General features: G+C 35.2%; 1 pseudogene; it reads right to left on the bottom strand.

The window, feature by feature from the left end:
- Nucleotides 1-365: 365 nt before the first annotated feature.
- On the bottom strand, nucleotides 366-8,035 carry LOC140532042 (oligosaccharyltransferase complex subunit OSTC-like; annotated as a pseudogene).
- Nucleotides 8,036-9,048: the final 1,013 nt, after the last annotated feature.

Here is a 9,048-nt window from a genome sequence, read left to right as displayed (position 1 = left end):
TATAGGAAATAAGGAAATGTTTTATTCAATACTTTCATCATTCAAAGGAAAACAATTTCTCTCAAAAAAGGAAAGGGAAGAGAGTTATGATTATTATTATGAATGGTGGGGGAGATCAATATAGAAAAACAATGGTATTATTGTTGTTGTTGTTGTTGTTATTATTGCTATAAACTGATCACATCAGTGGGACCAAGGGGGTTTTTTCCAAAAAATGGACTAAGGCCATCTGCATTTTTACATCAGACCTTTCCTTATGTCGTTCTGAGACCTAGTCAATCCATTTTTCTCCTGGGAGGCAGAACATTCTTTGAAATGCCATGAAAAGGAGTGGATCCAGTAACTGGTGTGGCTTCACTAAAACTCTAACCCAATAGATAGCCCAGCAGCTTCATTCTCATGAACACTTCACTGTGAAGAAAGTCAAGAGGATGCTGATGAAACCAATGAACAGAAGAAGAAACCTACTGATCATTGGATCAATCTAGGATTATGAAACCTAAACCTCCCACTTTAAACAGGAAACTGGATGCAAGTCGTTCCATAATATATTGTCCATTTACTCTATATGCCAAGAAAGCAACAGGTCTCTGATGTTCATGTTCATCTATCATAGATCCAATGCTAGGAGTTCCACAATGACATCATAATTTATTCCTCCAGTGATGAGGAAATAAGACACCACCACCAGGGTGTATGCTATCATGGCTGATGGCATGTGGGCCCATGGCAGCTTCTTCAGCTTCAGGTTGGGATACTCAAGGACCACGAAGGGCACCCAATACAAAGTGTCTATGGAGGTGGTGGAAGCAAAGTCTGATAACCCCTGAGTCCTTCACTCCACAGGGCTGGTGCTACCTTGCCATTTAATACCTTGCCTTTAAGCAACTTTATGAAAAATATCCTAATGTTTCCCCATTAATGATCTGTTCCATTTCTCTGCTATTATTTATCCAATACAAATTTTCTTTGTGGTTTCACTTTTGAGTAACTTCACTGACTTTTAGCATATCATGAGTTAGGCCTTAATTTTTTTTATACCATTTAAATTAAATCAGAGATATTTAGGGTTGGGAAAAACCACAAAACTATTTGCATATATTAAGGGGAAATAAGACAGCAAATATTATCATAATCATAATATATTATATTCAATACTAGAAGGGGGGACAAGAGGTCATGAAGGTGAATTCACTCATTTTATAAATAAGGAAATTGAGACTAAAGGAATTTGAGTGACTTGATCAAGGTCACATAGATAGTAAGCTTTAGAGGTTTGATTTTAAACCAGGTTATTGAATTCCAGAGTTAGTGCTCTTCATACTGAAGTACATTAACTCCAATAATAAAGAAACTTTCAAATGATTTTTTCCCTTTCCTGTTAAGTATAAAGGAAATTTGAATAGATCAAAACACAATATAGTTTCATTACTGTCATTAACTTGATCACCTATCAGATAACAAAGGAAGGCAAAGTATGTTTCCACAACTAAGGAATATTCTGATTTTTTTAACAAGCAAAATTTAAGTGTAAGGAAAGAAAAGAATTTCAACAATTTCTTTTCATTAATGATTTTTTTGATATCGCTCCTCATTTTTCAAAAATGGATTATTTCCTTTTCTTTGCTTCTTCCTGAGAACTTTAGCAATTTCAGGCTCTCCCACACTACCCATATTTCTCTATCACTCACTTTCTGGTAGAGATGCCAGTGACTGAGTCTGGAAACTGTTTCAACTTCCTTCCACATGGAGCAATTCATGTTTCACTTTCCTTGGTCTTTGCCTCAAGTGATTTGGAGAACAGAACTGGCCCCAGATGGAAACCTGTCCCTTTTGCTGCAGGCCTCGAATAACCATAATCATTCTGACATCCTGCCCCAGTTTCTTCTCCCCTTTAGGCTGAGTATTGTTTCAGCACAGAGTGCTGCCATACCTCAGTTCTAGTTAGAATAAAATCTACCTTTTAGTTTGTGTTTGTTCTTTTGTTATTTATTTGTTTTGGGGATTGCAACACAGAGTTCTGTTGAAAGGTACATTAGTTTGGATAGCAGAGCTAGATCATGGCAGCAGGTTGGAGGTGGGTTACTAAATGATCAAGTTGGGAATTATGCAGTAAAGAAAAGTTTCCTTTCCTTGGCTTTACTGAGCATCACATCAAGTTCTACAAAGTTTCATTTTGTCCTTTACTGTTTTTTTTTCCTTATAAAAGAAGAAATACTGCTTATAATCAATATTCTGTCACCATCCTCCATAATGTTTTATAAATGTATCTGAATGCTGCTGAATGCTGAATTGTTGCCCTTGGCTCTCATGTTTTCACTTAGCAAAGAGATTATCTTTTCTCTAGTCAAACAAACAATAATTTATTAAATGATTACTATGTGCTAGACGCTGTGCTAACCAATGGAAATATAAATACAGACAGAAAAAAATATATTATCCCTGCCCTAAAGGTTCTTTACATATATTATTTTGGGGGAGATAATATGTGAAAGGCATCCGAAGCAAAGGAAGAAGGTATCCGCATGGGAAATGATAGAGAATGTCAAGAGAAGAAGGAGTAAAATCCTGAGAGGAATGAGGACATGACTGACTTTCTTAGGTGTTTTTCTTAAAATTGGAGGAGCCAGCCAATTAGAGAGGGGAGTAAAGGGATAGATCAGCAGTGGGGAACCTTTGGCCTAGGGGGCCATATGTGACCTTCTAGGTCCTTGGGTTTGACTGAGTCCAATTTTTATAGACAAATTCTTTTATTAACATATTTGTTCTGTGGAATTAGGATTTAGTCAAAAGGCTGCACTTCAGGACCTAGAGGGCCACATGTGACCCCAAGCCCATGGGTTCCACACCATTGGAGTAGACTCTATTTCCATTGTGAGATCAGGCATGGAGTGATGGAGTGGGATAGAGATCCAGGCTGAAATGGTTGCTGTTTGATGGTAGAGAAAGTCCAGAAAGTTAGAATGGGAGCTTAAAGAGGTAAAATTAGCAGAGATGCTACTACCTCCTCAGTGGTGTAATTAACATCATTTAAACTCTGAGGGAAATAATGATAGGAAGATGTTTTCATTTTTGTCCACTTAACATTTTTAGTGATGAAAGCTTATTTACAGATGAGATTGCTGCTGGACCACTAGGCCTTGCCATCTGCCTCACCATGGCATCCATAGGATTTTTTTCTCTATGCCTTCCAGTTGAACTTTGTTTTATGTGTTTTTTAATTATTTATTTGTTTTCAGTATTCTTCAATCACTTCCATATATCTTAGATTCCACCCCCCCTTCATTTCCTCCTAACTCCCCACTCCCTCCCTGAGATGGCATACAATTTTGTATAGATTCTACACATACATTCCTATTAAATACATTTTCACCTTAGTCATGTTGCATAGAAAAATTAAAATGTGTGGTAGAAATCATAAAACAAACCATAATGCAAAAGAAAATGGCCTGCTTCACTCTGAGATCAAATTTCATATTTCTTTCTCTGCATGTGGAAGGCATTTTGCCTCAAGAGACCATTGGGAATTTTTTAAGTCCTTGCATTGCAATGAAGTACTAAGTCTACCAGAAAAATTCCTCACACACTGTCACGGTTGCTGTGTACAAAGTTCTCCTGATTCTGCTCCTTTCGTTCACCTTCAGTTCATATAAGTCTTTTCAGGCCTCTCTGAAGTCTTCCTGTTCATCATGTCTGATAGCATGCTAGTATTCCATTACCTTCATATACCACAATTTCTTCAGCTATTCCCCAATTGATGGGCATCCCCTTGATTTCCAGTTTTGGGCCACCACAAAGTGAGTTGCTATAAATATTTTTGTACATGTGGAACCCTTTCACATTTGTATGATCTCTTGAGGATACAGTCCTAGAAGAGGTATTACTGGGTCAAAGGATATGCACATTTTTGGAGCTCTTTGAACATAGTTCCAAATTGCTCTTCAGAATGATTGGATCAGCTCACAGCTCTACCAACAATGAATTAGTGTTCCAACTCTCTCATATCTTCTCCAACATTTATGATGTTCCTTTTTTGTCATGTTAGCCAATATGATAGTTGTGATGCGGTACCTCAGACCTGTTTTGATTGGCATCTCTCTAATCAACAATGATATACAGCATTTTTCATATGGCTATAAATAGCTTTAGCTTCTTCCTCTGAAAACTGTCTATTCATATCCTTTGACCATTTATCAATTGGGGAATGACTTGTATTCCTGTACATTTGACTCAGTTCTCTATATATTTTAGAAATGAGGCCTTTATCACAGAAACTAGTTGCAAAATTTCTTTCCCAGTTTTTTACTTCCTTCCTAATCTTGGTTGCATTGGGTTTGGTTGTGGAAAAAACTTTTCAATTTAATGTAATCAAAATTTCCCATTTTGTACTTCATAATGTTTTCTATCTCTTGTTTATTCAATTCTCCATAAATCTGAAAAATATACTACTTGTTACTCCACTAATTTGTTTATAATATCAATCTTTATGCCTAGATTGTGCACCCATTTGGACTTTATTCCTGTGTATGGTGTCAGACATTGATCTATTCCTGGTTTCCATCATACAGCTATCCAGTTTTCCCAGCATTTTTTCTTGAACAGTGAGTTCTTATCCCAGAAGCTGGGGTCCTTGGGTTTATCAGACAGTAGATTGCTATATTCATTGACTACTGTGCCTTGAGTACCTAACCTATTCCACTGGAACCCTTCCGAAGTGTACTCTTCTGTTTCTTAGCCAGTACCAAGTAATATTTATAATTGCTGCTTCATAATACAATTTGAAATCTGGTAGAGCTAGGCCACCTTCCCTAGCATTTCTTTTCATTATTTCCTTTGATATTCTGGACCTTTTTTCTTCTTGATGTATTTTGGTATTATTTTTCCTAGCTCTAAAAAATAATTATCTGATTGTTTGATTGGTATGGCACTAAATAAGTAAAATAATTTAGATAGAATTGTCATTTTTATTATAATGGGTTGGTCTACCCACAAGTAGCTGATGTTTTTCCACTTAGATCTGACTTTATTTATGTGAAAAGTGTTTTGTGATTGTGTTCACACAATCCTTGGGTTTGTTTGGATAGGTAGACTCCCAAATATTTTATAGTGTCTACCCTATCTTTAAATGGGATTTCTCTTTCTCTCTCTTGCTATTGGGCTTTGTTAGTAATATATAGAAATGTAGAAGGTTTGTGTGTGTGTGTTTATTTTGTAACCTGCAACTTTGCCAAGTTGTTTATTATTTCAAGTAGTTTTTTACTTGAATCTCTGGGATTCTCTAAGTATTTCATCATATTATGTTCAAAGACTGATAACTTAGTTTCCTCTGCCTGTTCTAATTCCTTCAATTTCTTTTCTTCTCTTATTGCTACAGCTAACACTTCTAATACCATATTGAATAATAGTGGGGATAATGCACATACTTATTTCATCCCTGATCTTATTGGAAATGCATCCAGCTAATCCTCATTATGTACAATGCTTGCCGAAGGTTTTAGGTAGATACTGCTTATTATTTTATGGAAAGTTCCCTTTATTCCTGTGCTGTCTAGTATTTTCAATAGGAATGGGTGCTGTATTTTGGCAAAAAAAATTTTTTTTGCATCTATTGACATAATCATGTGACTTCTATTAGTTTTGTTTTTGATATGATCAATAATGCTAATAGTTTTCCTTATATTGAAACAACCCTGAGTTCCTGGTATAAATCCTACCTGATCATAATATATTATTCTCGTGATAAGTTGCTATATTCTTTTTGCTAAAAAATCTTATTTAAAATTTTTGCATCTATATTCATTAGAGAAATTGGTCTATAATTTTCTTTCTCTGTTTTGACTTTTCCTGGTTTAGGTATCAAAACCATATCTGTGTCATGAAAAGAATTTGGGAGGACACCTTTTCCCCCAATTTTCCCAAATAGACTATATAGTATTGGAATTCACTGTTCTTTAAATGTTTGATAGAATTCACTTGTAACTCCATCTGGCCCTGGAGATTTTTCCCTAGGGAGTTAATTGATGGCTTGTTCAATATCTTTTTCTGAGATGGGGTTCTTTAAGTATTCACCTTCCTCTTCTGTTAATCTGGGCAATTTATATTTTTCAAAATAATCATCCATCTCATTTAGATTGTCAAATGTATGGACATACAGTTGGGCAAAGCAATGTCTAATTTTTGTTTTTATTTCCTCTTCATTGAAGGTGAGTTCACCCTTTTCATTTTTGTTGTTGGTAATTTGATTTTTTTCTTTCCTTTTTAAATCAGATTGACCAAAGGTTTATCAATATTGTGTTTTTTTTTTTCATAGAATCAACGCTTAGCTTTATTTATTAGTTCAATAGTTTTTTTTTAATTTCAATTTTATAAATCTCTCCTTTGGTTTTCAGTATTTCTAATTTGATATTTACTTGGGGATTATCAATTTGCCCTTTTCATAGTGTTTTCAGCTGCAATGCCCAATTCATCGATCTCCTTTTTTTATTTATGTAGGCATTGGAAGATATAAAACTTCCCCCAAGAACTGCTTTTGCAGTATCCCATAATGTTTGGTAGGTTGCTTCCTTATTGTCATTCTCTTGAATGAAGTTGTTGATTGTTTGTAAGATGTGCTGTTTAACCCACTCTTTCTTTAGAATTAAATTATTTAGTTTCCAATTAGTTTTTGGTTCTATCTTTCCATGGCATATTTTTACATATAATTTTTATTGCACTATGATTTGAGAAGAATGCATTCACTGTCTCTGCCTTTCTGCCCTGTATTGTTAAGTTTTTATAGCCTAGTACATGGTCAACTTTTGTACATGTGACAAGTAAAAAGTAGAGAAAAAGTCACATTCCTTTATATCCCCATTCAATTTTCTCCAGAGATATATCATATCTACCTTATCTGAGTTTTATTCACATCTTTAACTTCTTTCTTTTTTTTATTTTGAGGTTAAAATTATCAAATTCAGAGAGCAGGAGGTTGGTGTCCCCACTAGTATAGTCATTCTGTCTATTTTTTTCTTGTAACTCTCTTAACTTCTCCTCTAAGAATTTGGATGCTATTCCACTTGGAGCATATGTTTAGTAATGATAATGCTTCATTGTCTGTGGTGCCTTTTAACAGGATATCGTTTCCTTTCTCATCTATTTTGATTAGATCTATTTCTGCTTTTGCTTTATCTGATATTAGGATGGCTACCCCTGATATTTTTACATGAGCTGAAGCCCAATATATTTACCCTGTGTATATCCCCCTCTTTCAAATGTGTTTCTTGTAAACAACATATTGTTGGTTTATGATTTTTAATCCATTCTGGTATGTGTCTCCGTTTTATGGGAGAGTTCATCCCATTTACAGTCAAAGTTATGATTACAATCTGTTTCTTTCTCTCCATCCTCTTTCCCCTCATTTGTGCTTTTAGTTCTCCCTTCTCCTCCACAACATAGTTTTAATTTTTGACCACTATCTCCCACAGTCTTCCCTTACTTCTTCAGCCCCACTCCCTTTTACTCCCCTTTACTCTTACTACTTCTTCCCACCTTTTAGCCTTCCCTCCCTTGTCTTTCCCCCTTCTCCTCCTACTGCCTATAGAGCTAGTTAGATCTATTACTTAATTAATTTTGTGGCTCCCTCCTTGAACCAAATCAGATGAGAGTAAATATCAAATATAATTTTCTACATCTTCCTGTGATATAATATACCATTTTCTGCCTCCTCCTTTTCACAGCACCTGTTACAATTTATTTACACTCTTAAATCATATTTTTATCATCACATCATTTACTTTATACAGCTCACCATCTGAATTCCCTTTATATAACTAGTATCATCTTCCATTATAGGGATGTAAACAGTATGCTCAGATTGAATAACAATTTTTCCCCTGTTTACCTTTTTATGCCTCTCTTGAGATGTGTTTGAAGATCAAATTTTCTATTGAGTTCTGGCCTTTTCATCAGGAAGGTCTGAAAATTCCTTATTTCATTGAATGTCCCTCTCCTTGCCTGAAATATCATGCTCAACTTTGCTGCGTAATTGATCCTTCATTGTAGTCCCAGCTTCTTTGCCTTACAGAATATCATATCCCAGTTCCTTCTGCTTCTTAATGTAGAAGCTGCAAGGTCCTGTGTGATCCTGACTACAATCCTCCTCGATATTTGAATGATTTATTTCTGGTTGCCTGTAATATTTTCTCTTTCACTTGATCATTCTGGATTTTGGCAACTATATTCCTTGGTGTTTTTAGTTTAGAATTCCTTTTAGGAGGTGAATGGTGGATTCTTTGGTGACAATTTTGCCCTCTGGATCTAGGATTTCTGAGCAGGTTTCCTTGATGATTTCTTGGAAGATATTGGCCAGGTTCTTTTAGCAATCATGGGTTTCTGGTAGAGCCATAATTCTTAAATTTTCTCTCTTGGGTCTACTTTCTAGGTCAGTAGTTTTTCGTATAAGATATTTTACATTTTCTTCTATCTTTTCATTCTTTAGTTTCTATTTGAGTGATTCTTGATGTCTCATACATTCATTAGTTTCTACTTGCCCAGTTCAAATTTTATCCCATTGCTTTCTTCGGTTAACTTTTGCATCTCATTTTCCATCTTTCCAATTATTCCTTTTAGGAAGCTGTTTTGTCCAGGTAGTTTTTTACTTCCTTTTCCATTTGTCCAATTTTTCTTTTTAAGGAGCTGTTCTCTTCAGTGAACTCTTTTTTCATATTTTTAAATTCATTGGCCAGTTTTTCTTCTATTTGACTTTTAAAACCCTTCTTCATCTCTTCCAAGAGTGCTCTTTGTGCTTGTGACCAGTTCATATTCCTTCTGAAGTTTCACATGGGAGTGCAGTCTCAATGCTGACTTTGGTATTTGTGTTTTGACCCTTGTTTCCATAGAAAGATTCTATGTTTTTTTTCTTTTTGCTTTGCTTCTTACTCTTGATGATGATTATCATCCTTTTCCTGGCTTTTAAATTATATCTCTGCTTCTAGGGCACAAAGATCTCTGTTCCACAGTTTTCTTGCCTGGAACTTGAGACTTTGTGTGTTATGACCTCTGCTTCTTTCA

This window comes from Notamacropus eugenii, chromosome 3 (genome assembly GCF_028372415.1).
Source record: "Notamacropus eugenii isolate mMacEug1 chromosome 3, mMacEug1.pri_v2, whole genome shotgun sequence".
Taxonomy (NCBI): domain Eukaryota; kingdom Metazoa; phylum Chordata; class Mammalia; order Diprotodontia; family Macropodidae; genus Notamacropus; species Notamacropus eugenii.
This window is presented reverse-complemented; position numbering and strand designations above follow the sequence as displayed.